Raw genomic sequence first — 14,902 nt, forward strand, 5'->3', positions numbered from 1 at the left:
CCAGACATGACTCGCGGAACACAGTTTGAGAACCACTGTATTAGAAGCCATTTAGTTTTGGTTGAACTGATGACTGTTGATGCTGCAAGGGGGAAGTTCAAAAAGACAATTGTAATAATTATCTAAGTGGGATATAATTGGGTCTGGTCTACACTACAGAGTTAGGTCAACGCAAGGCAGTTTATGTTGAGCTAACTATGGAAATGTCTATACTTAAATTTTACTCCCGGTGATGTAGCTGCTACACCAACTTAATAACTCCACCTCCATGAACGGCAGAAAGTCAAGATTGATGCAGTGTCAGTGTAGACACTGTTGCTTATGTCAACTGCTACTAGCTTTCAGGAGTCATCCCACGATGCCCCACACTGGCAGTATAATTGATACAAGCACTCCAGGTGAAGGCGTGCACCACCGACACAAAGAGCAAACGATGGACACGTACAAGTGATGTAATTACTGAGGCGGCTATATGCCAATGTAAGTTAGCTGGACTTAATTGTGTAGTGTAGACATGGCCTCAGTGTGTGAAATAAGAATTTAGCATTAGAAAAAAATGAATCGTTTTTAAATTAAATGAAAATGACAGCTGACTTAAAAAAAATATCGTGATAAAAAGATTTGCTGGTGTTTGCCTCAGTGCAGTAGAAGCATTAATCTGTAAACCTGGTAAATTCAGGAGGGTTGTGCCTATTTAAGTAATAATATATCCAGTTAATGACTTTTGCTAGACATTGTCTTACACATTCAGGGACAGCATCATAAAAATTAAAGAATAGATTTAAGCATCAGCACCATAAAAATGGTACCCAAATCAATATGACTGAATTAAAACTCTGAAGAGTTGTAAACTATAATTTAAAAAAAAAAAAGAACAGAAATCCTAAAACTGGGCTGGGACAGGCTTATCAATAGTATGAGTGCGGTAGAGAGTCCTTTTACAAACACCTTGAAATCAGTGAACAGTAAAATAAAAACAAAGGCTCCAGTTCCACGAACACTTATGCTCCTGAGAAACTTTACGCTCATGTAGTCAGTGGGATTGCTTTCATGCGTCAAGTTACTAGTGCGCGTAAATTTGCAGGACTGGGGCCAGGAAATGTAATATTAGACTACAGAACCCAAAGACAAATAGCAATCATTCAATAAGAGTTTTGTGGTCAATGGTATCAAAGCTGAAGATAACTGAGCAAAATTAATACAAAAGATCAACTATGTGAATATGAGAGAATCCAGACATCTTAAACTTTACGGAATGCCTTTTCAGCTTAGTAGCTCATGTGGAACCGAGACCAGAAAGGGTCAAACCAATTATGGTCAGAGGGAAAAGGCTAAGTTTGACTCAGATATTACAGTGAATGCTAATAGTTTTGAAGCAGGAGAAAATACAGACATTGGACAATAGCAACTCAGAGTGTTGAGGTCTAATGTAGGATTTTTCAAAATAGGGTTGATCATGACTGTTAAAAAAATCGATGGAAAAATGTTGGGTGACAAGGAAGACGTTAAAATATTAACACATATCTCAACACTTAAAGATGACAAAGTTAAGAGAGAACTGGAAGGAACATGGTACAAAGACAGCGGGGACTGGTGAGATTAATGGTAGGTAGGAGATTAAATCATAGATACAGAAATTGGGCAAAAAGACTGAAAGGAAAAGTTATTTTCTCTAATCAATTTATGATTACAACCTCAGGCCTAGATCAGTAAGTAGCCAAGGTGGAATGAGTTTTAATAATACTGTGAGAAAATAATAGCAGCTATCAGGTGAAAAGTTAATAAAAATAGTACAAGTCCACCTCCCCTCTTCCCCCCCCCCCCCCCCCCGCAAAAAAAAATAGGAACACATTTTGAACAACATTGTTTTTCTGTCTGATGCTCCAGGATGGAAGCTTGAGTAAATCATCAGAAACTGCAATGACAAATCTAAAGCTGCTAACATGGTCCTATAAGAGGGGCCAATGTGATTAATTAATAAGAGACCAAGTCTGCAAGTATGGCAGGCAGCCATGGGCAGATTGTCAGTCAAGACAAAATATAACCTAGGATGTTTGTCAGGTGCTTGGCTGGATAATGCTGCTATTGTTTCACTTTGCAAGAGACGTATTGTTATATCACTTTGTTATTAGTATTATTTATTATTTGTATGACAATACCTTATAGGAACCCACTAAGGGTCCAAAGCTTATTGTGCTAGGTGCTGTACAGATAAATAACAAAGGAGACCATGTCTGCCCTAGGAGTCTAGGGATGAAATCCTGATCTAGTTAAAATCAGTGGGAATTTTGGCGATTGACTTCAGTGGGGCCAGGATTTCATACTGTGTATCAGACCAGATGCACCAGGTTACAAAACAGGCAGATGAGGTGAGGTAGGTAGGAGGACAAAGTAACAAATCAACATGAGCTTAGCATAAAAAATAGATGTCTTAGCTCGACACTTGCATGTCAACGTATTGCAAGTCACACACGTCATAAGATACGTCATAGATAAGCAAACCAGTTCAGAAAAAAATATCTGATCTGGGCCTTCAATCATCCCTTAAAACAGAAATAAGGAAGACAGTGATTCTTTTCAGGAGAAAGCCTAACAGCTTTATCGTAGATATTCTTTATATGGGCCAAGCCCACCAGCCTGCTCCCTCCTTCCAACAGCATTTTAGTTCAAGTTAAACAGCACAAAAAGGTTCTAATCATGGTGCTATCAATTAAAATTATTTAATACCAATAAAACAGCTGCAACCCCCACCCACATCAAACAATCATCCAGCAAGAAAAACATTGTCCAGAAAAATCAGGCTGCCCCTTAGTTTCCCATGGAAACCCAACATATTTTCAAAACATTTCAGAATACCCCCAAACACCTGTTCAAACAGGTGGACTTTGCAGTGTGCCTTGCAGATTAACAAGTTGGGGCCAGACGAGTGAATTCCAAAGTGGTGGTGCTCTGACAGAGAACATCTTACCAATAGCACACTCTATACCAATTGGGATGCATCTACTTGAGGTGCTTCTGCTGAGCTCAACTATAGCAGTGTCTCATGGGGAAAGAAGTGGTTGTCAACTAGATAGATCCTAGATTATTTAGGGCTTAAAAAATGAATACCAACATCTTAAACACAATTTTGGAATCCGTGCTAACTCTGGAATGCTGGTCTTGGATACACATCCAGGTACTCCACTTAAACTAGCGGTTGCATTCTACATGAGTTTCAGTTTTTGGATTGGTTTAAAATGTAACCCTAAACAGAATTTATTCCAGTAATCCAATCCAGAGGTGACAAAACCATGGATCATGGTAGCAAAGTCCATGTCCAAGAGGAAAAAAAAGTCACTATACTTAGTTAGACATAGACTGGAAAAAAACCACCCTGGTCCCTGTTGTATTTGATCAGCTAGAAATTGCTGGGAATCCAACAAAACCCCTGAGTTGGGAATTTTGGTGATAAGATTTAATCTGCAGAGCGGGGCCAGTCTAATTTCCACCTGAACGTGAAATTGGCATTTGGGAGGGGGTTGGTGGACACAGTATTGGGTTTTGCCATGTGTAGCAGTGAAATGGACAATTATGGAAGTGAGCTGAGGAGTTCTTTCATGTGCAGCAGCTGGAGAGCAATGACCTCAGCATGTTCCACTGCTCAAATGTAGATTCTTACTATAGAAAGCAATGGTACTAATCTCACATCAGCAGACTCCAGACCGAGGGCCGATTAAACCACCCTCTCAGAGCGAGGAAGAAAAGAGCAGAAAACTATCTGTCTTTGACCAAAAGTTGTTGTAGGTGGTGGATTTGAGGCAAGTTTATATCTACCCTTTCCTCTAGCTCGGTTCCCAAAGGTGCCCTGCTGCCATGGAAGTTGAGACCCTGGAGTATCACTGATGAGCTAGGCCTACATGGAGACATAGAGAATTCCCCACACATCTTGGGCAATCCAGGGATTATTAAAGCTATGCTGCCTGACTGCTCCATTAATGGTCAGATGTCCACATTCTCACTACAATCAGACGTTGCCATGGACAGTCTATAGCCTCATGAGCGTAGATTGTCTATCCCTAGAACCTTCACTTTCTTCAGCAGACCCTGACCTGTCTTTGTAAATAATAGCACTGACTAGCAACATATCTGTTTATAAATCATATCGAATTAGTCTCTCTGGCTATCATCTATTCTTTTAGTAAAAAATAAATAAATAAAAATGTCCAGAACACAACTAGATTTTTTGTATTTATTTTTTGCTTATCCCATCTAAGAACTCTGCAATATCAACATCACACGCACTTAGATCCACTGCTACTAAAGTAAAAAAATTATAGGATAAGATACAATATCAAGAGGGTAGTAGTCAAATACTGGCTCCTGACTGCTATAGTTCACCCTCATAAATTGTGAAACCTGATGGCCTACTGCCTTTTCAATTAAAATCCACTGTTGCACTACTATATGATGAACAGTGCAGAAATGTATTCTTCCTAGCTTCCCCTGTTGTCCCACAAGTAAATCCAGTTTCTGTAGCAAAAACTACATATTCCTTTAAAATAGGTTTTGCAAAATTTAAGTAATATTTATGTGTGCATTGTAAATTTTATAGAATATAAAAAACTAAATTTAGCTGTGAAAAATCCATTTGCCCTGTTTCTTTATTTTTCTTATACATGATAACCATTAATAGCTTAATAACATTAATTAGAAAATAGTTAATCCTAACCTGAAAGGTCACATTGGTGAATATTTGGTTAGAATTATGAAATTATATTTTACTTGTGTCAAGGCAAGGACTACTGGAAAAATCACCTGATGGAAATGTTTGTGTCAGATTCCCCACCTCTCTCTAGCTGGGATTCTGTCTTGGCTAGCTGCCACATTGTAAATTAAGGAAAGGATTCCCTAAATAATTATAAACAGCCCCAAGAGATCCCACAAAATAGCTAATCTGGGTCTGTGAGCATGCTAACAAAGCAATTTCTTAGAGAGCAATATACTTATCCAGTGGGACAGATAATGAATCTGGATTGTGGTAAACTTTATAAAAGCACAGGTTACGAGGATACTTTGCAAGCATGTTTCTCTTCGAATTTTCTTGTCTCCATAAAGATCCTTTGGCTGAAATCATGTTTCATTCTATTACGGAGATCCCTGCAATTCATTTTTCACTTCACCTTATTCATCAGAGGATGTTCTTCAGCAAACTTCTCATAAATGTTACCTAAAGCAGAGAGTGTTATTTGCAGCTTATTCAGTCTCAACTTCTTTTGTGCCCCATACATAATATTTAGTCTCTGACAGGTTAGAAAGCACTGGAGCTATAGCTGCATACATATCAGTCCTAATGCTTCTTTCTTTAGTATAGGTAATGCATAAAATGTTTCCTACTTTAAAAAGGAAATGTTAAGTCTCTAGGAAAACACATTGCTTTATAAAACATTTTCTTCTGTTGCTTTTCTGTTGCCCAGGAGCATTTCCAGTCACACTCCTACAGAGGGAGCCTTTACCTTGTTGGAATTTCAACTGCAAAAGAGAGAATCGGTGGTTATCGCAGAAATAACTGAGTCTTAAAGACAGAATACCTGACTTCTCACAAATATGGGAACTACATCTGTGTAGTCATTTTAAGTATGCACATCTCATATCCTCTAGATAATGGAATATAATAATAAGGCTGCTACATTCATTATTGTTATACTCTGTTCGGTATTTTATCTCTTATGTCTCCAGCTAGATGGTGATGAACCAGATTTTTCTAGATTTGTTTCAGAGGCAAATGATCACTAAGAGAAAGCACAAGTTCTGAATCATTTTCTTGCAGTTATCATGTTATTTGTTTTTGAGATATGCACTCCAATGTTAGTCACAGGAAAACAAGCAATAGAAAGAAAGTCAAACCTTTCCCAAATTAACCTTTGTAGCAGAGCTATGATCAGAAATTGCTGTGTGAAAACAGCTGGAGTACAAGAAAGTAAATTTGGACTGCTTTTGGAAGAGTAGAAAACTGGGCCAAATCGTGTCCCTATTCACGATAACCATCAAACAACTGCAGGATCAAGCCAAAAAGTAAGTTTCCTTAGGATATTTGTTAGGGATGCTATTATTTATCAAGTGTCAAATATATAATTTATAATAGCTGTTATTTTTGACTAAAACCTAGCTATTTTTCTTTTCAACATTATTTTCAACATGATCATTCCCATTCTCTCCTTTTCAGGTCATTTCACTAACTTGCTAAGGCTGATGCCAATTTCACTGATTTGTGAAGGGCTCTGAGTAAAAATGTCAAAGAATTGTTTGACTTAATTTTTTCTTAATTTTACATTTGTCTGTCTATAAAATATGTTTGAAGCCAACTATGTCTACAATGAAAAATGCAAGCCATTATGCTTATGTGAACTTCCAAGAGGGTCTATAGTTTGTCAGTTGCTCCTAGTTATAGAAATTGGAAACAGTCTTATAAATTCAGCAGCAGTCAAACCTGTTGCAAGAATTGCATGGGGTTGATATTGATTGCTTGTTTGTGAACAATCCACTATAAGGTACAAGGAATGTGTTCTCTTTTCATTAACTCCTCTATACTAAATACATTTGGGTTTACCTATGCTGGCTTCCAAAATTCAGTGGAGAGTGCAAGAAAACCTGGCGCTCTAGTCTACACTAATTCAGAATTGACCTGCATTTGAGATTAATATTTTTATGTCATGGGAAAATACTTTAAGAGAATATTTCAATGAGCATCACATATGCTGTAATACTACCATTTTTTCTTTTCAGAGGTTGAATTCCTCACTAAGACAAAACTCCTATTGAAATTACTTCATTGCTTGAAGTGAATGGGAATTTTCCCTATGTAAGGAGTGCAGGATCAGGGGTAGATTCACAAAGGGAATTCGGACCCTAACTGCCTCTTTAGGTGCCTAAAGCTAACATTTAGGTACTACTCACTTTCACAAAACACATCCTCTGCTGCTGCTCAACCCTTTAGGTGCCTGAGTTTCCACCATTAAAGTCTCTGAGGCACCTAAACCCTGACTCCACCCAACAGCTTTGCACTTAACTCACCCCTAAGCCCCAACAGGATTCACCAAAGAGGCGTTCCCTCACCTCTCTTGCCTTCAGGGCCCAATCTGTTAGCGGTACTCTGTGCATGCCTAAACCCCCACATAAGAAGCTGCTGAAGGAGAAAGTATTGCCTCTATAACTTTTTGCCTGGGGTTAGAACATGGGATGTGGACTACCTAAATTCAAATCCCAGTGTAGTACAGGGATTTCAGTGTGGGTTTCCCACTTCCCCGAGGGTGCTTTGTAGGTCTCTCTGTCTTTCCTGTTGAAGCTGTTCTGCAGTGCATAACTACTTAAATATTCAATGGAAAAGGAGGAGTGGAAGCTGAGTCTTCCACCTTCCTCTGGGCTATAAAGTCATTCACTCTCTGACCCAATTAATAGTTAATTATTTAAGTTTTCCTTGTGAGTCCACCCTAGGTAACTTAGAGTATGTCTACACAGCATGGGCATGACTGGCCTGGGTCAGCTGACTCAGGTTCAGGCCGGCAGCTATAAAATCACAATGTAGATGTTTGGGCTTGGGCTGAAGCCTAAGCTCTGAGACCCCTGTGCGGAGGGAGGGTCTCAGAGCCCCGGCCTCTAGCCTGAGCCAGAATATCTACACGGCAATTTTTAGCCCCACAGCCCAAACCCCACAAGCCCAAAGCAGCTGACCTGGACTCTGAGGGCTGGTCTACTCGGGGGGGGGGGGGGGGGAGGGAAATCGATCCAAGATACGCAACTTCAGCTACGCGAATAGCGTAGCTGAAGTCGAAGTATCTTGGATCTAATTACCTGGGGTCCACACAGCGCGGGATCGACGGCCGCGGCTCCTCCGTCGACTGCCCTACCGCCGCTTGCTCCGGTGGAGTTCCAGAGTCGATGGTGAGCACGTTCAGGGATCGATATATCGCGTCTTAACGAGACGCGATATATCGATCCCGGATAAATCGATTGCTACCCGCCGATACGGCGGGTAGTGAAGACGTACCCTGAGACTCGGTGTCATGGGGTTTTTATTGCAATGTAGACATAGCCTTGGCTGCTTTTGAAAATTTTACCTGATGATTTGGAGTCAACATTTGGAAGTTCTAATCCTGGCTCTACTGCAAACTTTGTGTGCTAACCTTCAGCTCAGATTTTTCAAAGTGCATGGATATGTTTGTGTACCTCCCAGTTGAGACTGCAAAATGCCTGATGCACATGTGCAACTGGACTTGTACACAGATGTAAATCCCCAAAATATGGGGTTTTGTAGGTACAACTTGGGTGCACACTTCTAAAAAATCTGATTCTTAGACACTACACACCCCAGCTTTCCACATCTATAAAATAGAGATAATATTTACCTATCTCATAACAGTATTGTTTATGAATTCCTGAGATGGAAGGTAGTAATTAATTCTTTCCAGCTAGTTGCCAGGCTGGATGCATTAAGACAACATAACTGGTGGTGGCTTATTTTTCTCACTCTCAAGTTTCTGTTTTAGGTTTTTTTTAAACCAAAAATTCGGTTTTTTTCTTTTTGGGGAGGGGAAGGGGGATGGAGAGGGAAAGGGGAGCAGGAGTTTTACAAATTTCAGATTTGCCAGTAAATATTTAAAACAAATATTTTGTAATGGATAATTTTATCAGCAAATTTGATCTCATAGTTCAAGCACCTATGCATGTATAAGGGGTACTGCCACACTCCATAGCTTGAAGTTTTCCATTATATACAGGGTTTACAGATTGGTTCATTAGTTCTTAGCACCCCCACTACACAAACTGTTCCAGCACCTCTGCGTACATGGTTGCAATTTTCTCAAATTTCTTCCTTATTCAAAATTATTCACTGAAGCTTTCTTACAAATTGCATTTACTCTTTAGCTTACTTTTCAAAACCTGAGACTCAAGATTTATTTCTCTGTTGTGACTGCCCTTTCTGCTCTCTGATGTAGGTCCCCATTGATGGGTCTACTCCCATGCTTAAAGTTAAGCATACTTTTGAAGAACAGAGGCCTTAATGAGCCACCTTTTATCCAGTGGCTGAAATGAAAACATTCAGAATTTGCTTTCAGTGAAGACTCAAACACGGTGTGTTAGTAAAACTCAATTGCATGTAAATTCACAGAAAGTGAGCACTACAAGTGCATGAACATTGGCAATGTTGATTTTCTTACAAAATCCAGATAAATATTTGTAGCTTAAAACTTTTGGCACTGTTCAGCCAGATCTATAATCCTCAGTGCATGTGTTATTGTGGTCATGCTACACCTGATCTGTCATAAAGATGGCTGAACCAGTTTGGGCAAAATAACTGAGCCAAACAGCTACCCTAACTGAACACACACTTAAAAAATACCACCCTCTTCATTTGGACCTTCTGATGCTTATTTAAATTTTATGTTATTCTTTGGCTTCTACAGTTTAATACAGCAAACTTTAGGGAGAAAGAACTCCTTTGGACATATTAACTTATGGACTTATTATTAATGTATAGATCTGTGTCAGCAATAAAGGAGAAAGTTAACATCTAACTGTCAAAAGAGAGAGAAAAGGGGCACACATTGACTCAGTCCTGTTTCATATGGCTCCCCAGGGGGTGATTTTTTGTTTGTTTGTTAGTTTTTTGGACACTGTGTTCAACATGATCTTGAATATACCTAGTTTTTCTTTTTTGCCAAAGAAAGCCCCAGTGCCCCAGGAAGTCTTCAGGATGTGAACCTGTTAATGCAGGCCTTTATAGATAGAGTTAGGGGACAACAGAAAGAGTTAATCCATCACTGCCTTTGGCTGTATCCTAGAATGTGTGATACTGCTTTGAAGTTGCAGCCATTCTCCTCTTGCAGCTCTGAGGATGCAGACATGTACAGTCAGTGGAAGAACAGGGCTGTAAGTGGGGACAATGCAGTGTGCCGGAAAACGATGTTGCAGAGGTATCAGGCTACTGCTGCTACGATGGCCAAGTGCTACAGCCATTTGGAACTATACTGAAGACTGGTCCTGAGATTAGCCTCCCTGACATTTTTTCTAATTGGTCAAGAAATCTGCGTGTCTCCTGCTCTGGAAGGTAGTCGACACAGACCTCAACAAGTCTTTGTAACTGTAGAGTATCCTTTAGGGAAGTGGAGAACAAGTGCTGTGCATGAAGTCAGGTGCCTATTAGGAGGGAGTAGTTCTCTGATTACTTTCTTAAACACTGTATCAGCATGGAAGCAATTGCTCAGAAGAAAAGAAGGGACCTGTTAGGGATGCCATGGGGAGCTCCATAAGGTCTGGAAGTTCAGATGAACATCCAAAATCTCAGATATTCATCCTTTTTAGTTTTCTTGTCAACAGGCTCCACACCTGAATGCCACCTTTATGCCTTCCGCAACTGAGAGAGTGACAAGTTATCGACTGTAGGAGATATGCCTGTTAGTACATCCTCTTCTCACACCTCTCCCCTCAAAATAGCTACAGGGTTTAGGGAGATGAGAAAGGGAAGAGGAAACAATTTTTCATTTTTTGTTGGTATATGAATTAAAAAAAAACACTTTGTAATACAGTAACTGTTATTGATGTGCTTAAGTCAAAACTTATTGTATTATTCTAATTCTCCAGTCCTGAAATACTCCTCTTGAGTTATGCCCTATTAGTAACAATGAAATGCTTGTGGGTACATCATAATGAATGGCTAAAATCTTATTAAAATAATTCTCCCTTTCTCTGCGTCATTCTGAAGCACTAGATACCATGGGGATGGGAGTCGTATCAGTATCTACGTAGATGGGTGGGGTTGTAGTTTCTTAAACTGACCCAGATCTGTCCTTTGCAAGTTAATTTTAAAGCACAAGTAAGTCACAGGAGTGCAAATAAAGATTTGATTTTTTTTACATTTGCACTCCTATAACATTTTAAAACAAAAACCATATGTAAGTAAAGCTAAACCCTTTTGTATCAAGTTTCATCGCCAGCCCTGTTTTACAGTCTTGTTTAAATCAAAATAGGGGGTTACAGTGGAAAGACCAGTTGCCCTTCTTCCAAGGACGCTAGTGGGCGCTGCAATTTTTTTGAACTTTCTTTCTCTAAACAACAGTGTTCAACTTCGCATCAAACACTTAATTTGAGAATACACTTTTATCTCTGGGGGTTTTCTTCCCCCCGAATTAAAAAAAAAGGGATATATATTTCCATCAGTCTGACCTTTGCATAGCTGCCTTCTTTTGTTTTGTAACGTTATTGGAACTGACCTGACATGGGTCACTGGTTAAGCAGGCAATCTTAAACACCTCTCATACAAATTTCTGGTTCCTTTCCAAGTGCAATTGCTCACCAAGTAAAACACCATTTACAACTCGAGGCTCAGGATAGCAAAGACACTGCTTTCCATCCGACTTTATCTCCAAAAAGTGTACATTCAAAAATCGACTAGAGAGACAAGTTGGAGAACCTTACACACTGCTCATTCAAAGAGTTCTTTCTGGTTTCTTTCTGCGTAGTTTACAAGATAACGTTGTTTTGTCTCGTTTTTGACTTTTCACCCGCTCCTCTTGAAATTCTCCCACTTTTACTTTTAACAGAGGCAGGATCTCTCCACCAGTCGCAGGCTCTTTTTCTTTCCCCTGCTCCACAAATCAAGGGGAATATGCAAAAATATTAGAGCATGTAACCCGAGCCTTTTTATCAACTTTTCGGGACCTCATTACTATGCTTTGTTATCTAAATATAGTAGGCGGAAATCGTACTTCCATGCAAATGAAGTTCGCCTACGATCTGCTTAGGGTGCTGGGAGAGTGCAACATTTCTCCCAAACTAGATTGTCCTCTCCTGTAGCTTTCTCTATGTAAAGGAGTGCATTGTCTTTTGACAGCTGATTCTTATCGTCCCAATGAGGTATTGTGTTTCAGCTTGCCCACTGTAAAAGGTTGTAACTTTCTTTGAAGTTAAAGGGTGTCATTTTGTTTCCACGTATGAATAACTCTGCGAGGAATTATTGTGACCCAAAGTCGACCCGTTTAAATTGACATCCACCCAACCTGTTTCCCCATCACTGATGTTGCAAAGGAAGGTCCTTTCATAACAATGTGCAACGGGGGAAAACAAAACAAAACACACACTTTCCAACACGTCCGAGTTGCGTCGTAATTACATTTTATTTTCACCCACCCAGGCATGCTCAATGTTGAGCAAAATACATTTTTAAGTAATGTGTTTGTATTCTTATCTGTAGGAGCTGGAAATTAACAGCGCCGCTAGTTTGCGTTTACTGTTAAGCCTGGAGAGCGAGAGATTGCTTTGCAAACATTACAGTTATTATGTCTGCTGTTGGTACTCTTTGTATAAATTATTGATCAGCCATCTTATTTTTCTTTCTGCTTAATGGATATTATAGCATAGCCGTTTACAACGCTATAGTTAAGGTTGTGTCAGCACTTCCATTATAATCACCCCCTCTTTCAGGGGTTTATAACTTGCTGTAAAAACCCGCTCTGGGCTGAAACTTCTCAGACAAAGGACTCAGACTAGAAAGGGTTTTAATTTTTAAACAATTAAATTGTTTTGCTGATTTTGAGTTATAGTAGTGTAAATAATGAGTGGGAAAAAAAACCCCAATGCTTTTTCATTCACAGATTATTTGAAATGGGGAAGAGCTGAATTTTGCAGGCTGTTAACTCATAAAGCCCCCTGTGTATTTTTTTATTAAGGGAAACAATGTATGTAGGTGGTTGTGAGAATAGCAGCCCCTCTGCACTGGCAGTTGCCTTTTCTACCTTTATAAAAATATAGGGCCCGCTCCTGCATTCTTTCTCATTCAGAGCTACTGCTGACTTCACTGGGAGCAGAATCGGGCCCATGATGTAAAGTGTGAATATGCATTATTGTGGTGTTTGCATCATAGACCATCAGGGTTTGGAAGAAGCTCTTTCACAAATATTCTCATACGAAGGATTCATGTGTTATAAAATCTTCTGAACATGTTACTTAGCGAATAAGGAATTTTTAAAAAGCAAAAGTTACCTTTAAAAGTGTCCAAAACGTGAAACAAACTGAAAAAAAAAGAAAAGAAAAGACCATTTCAATATCAGGCCGACACTAATCTTTCTTCACTCCATGCCATTATTTTCGAATCAGTCTGGGTTGGGAGTTAAGGGTGGACTGAACTAATTTTTTTAAGGGGGAAAAGGAGAAGGAATGGTATTTCAAATTACATCACCAATGTAACATTATTTAATAGCGGGGATTTTGTATTTAATTATTGGGTGAGCAACTTTTACTACCTGTTGGTAGTTGAATTAACAAGTTGCACTGGAGACATGTAATAACAGCAAAGTGTTTATTGCCTGTGACAGTGATAATATAATTCATACAGGAAAGTTGGTTAGAATTTCCTTCTTTGTTACTGCGGCTTCCTCTATTGGCTGTCCATTGTAACGTAAACGTAGGAAGACAGTACCCAATCACCTGCTTCATTCATTCTGAACCAGTATGGGAACGGACCCTGACCCATTTCTATTTGGCACTATGAACTGCAACGGAACCTTGAGACTTACATGAACATAAAGATTATTTTAGTCACTGAGTTTGAAACCCGTCCAATGAATTAATGTACAATGGCGAGTTTTATATCATTTATAAATAAGCAGGATGCTTAATGAGCGCTTGATAGCTCCAATTTGCATGCATTTTGAGGGGGAGGAGCGGCGAGGGAAGGTTCCCACTCGTTGGTTATTGCTTTTTTCTTTTCTTTTCTTTTTCTTTTGAGTGCAACCATGTCCTTAGTTAGAGCATCAGTTAGGATCGGTAAAGATAACCCTCTCATTTCTCCTGAGGTTGAAGGGAAAGAACTGAAGTTATCCACTTGAGACTAAATCCTGCTTGTTTTACTCGCAGGATTCAGTGGGATTACTCGCGTGAGCAAACCTGGCGAGAGAAGGCCCTTAAGGTCTTCAGTGAAACTGACTGGTGAGGCAGGGTGTGTATGCAAACTATAAAGCGTGGGATAATCCCATTTCCAGTTAGATGTTATAGACGTGCAGATTGTTTTAATACATATTTCTCAGCTAAGCCCAGACCACAATTTTCTCCCAAGTTCCTAATGTTATCAAAACTTTTATAGTTATTTTTAAATACCGTCCGAAGTTTTTACATTTTAATTTGTTCACCGCGTTTTTTGTTAAACACTTAGCACACGTAAATATTCATGTTGGTAAACAGAAGTTAAAACTACTGTCATGTATTCTAGGTTTATGATATATTGTGGACTGTTCAGAAGTGTATGCTATTGTTAACGCTGTTTGCGCTGGGCGTGCTAATGCACTGTTTGATTGAGTGAATTAGCAGTCATAACAATCTGGCAGTCTGGCCATAGAAGTGTGCTCAAATTGATTTGTGTTATGGCTGGACTGGAAAATCTAGTGTTAGTTGTTTTTTGCCCTGGGGCATTGTTTGTACCAAACTCCACTTTTCATTTAATTTTCCAATAGATTTCGAAAGACTGAAAGGTTTGCGATCAACATTTGGTGCACTTGCATTATTATTAATTATTATTTTATTATTCTTATTAAAATATCCTATAAGTAATTTCAGATTCCCCAAAACCTTGCTTTCAATTAAAGTAAACATAATTAGCGTGACGTCGTGCTTGGAATGGTAAATCTCTCTTTGTATCTATTAAGCGTGTTATCATCTTGTCCCGTCACTGAAAAGAATCCAGTATGTGTTTATATTGGGCAATGCCCGGGCTAATTTGACTGTAATGCAACAATTCCAGCAACGCAATATCTAGTTTCCTGTTGTTAGGAGATGTTACATCAATCTCAAATGTATTAATCGTGTTTTCAAGAAATATGTAAAGGTTTAGTAAATATCTTGGGGGAAGAGGGAGAAGATCCCAGTATATCATCTT

Source organism: Malaclemys terrapin, chromosome 1 (assembly GCF_027887155.1).
Source record: "Malaclemys terrapin pileata isolate rMalTer1 chromosome 1, rMalTer1.hap1, whole genome shotgun sequence".
In the NCBI taxonomy this organism is placed as follows: domain Eukaryota; kingdom Metazoa; phylum Chordata; order Testudines; family Emydidae; genus Malaclemys; species Malaclemys terrapin.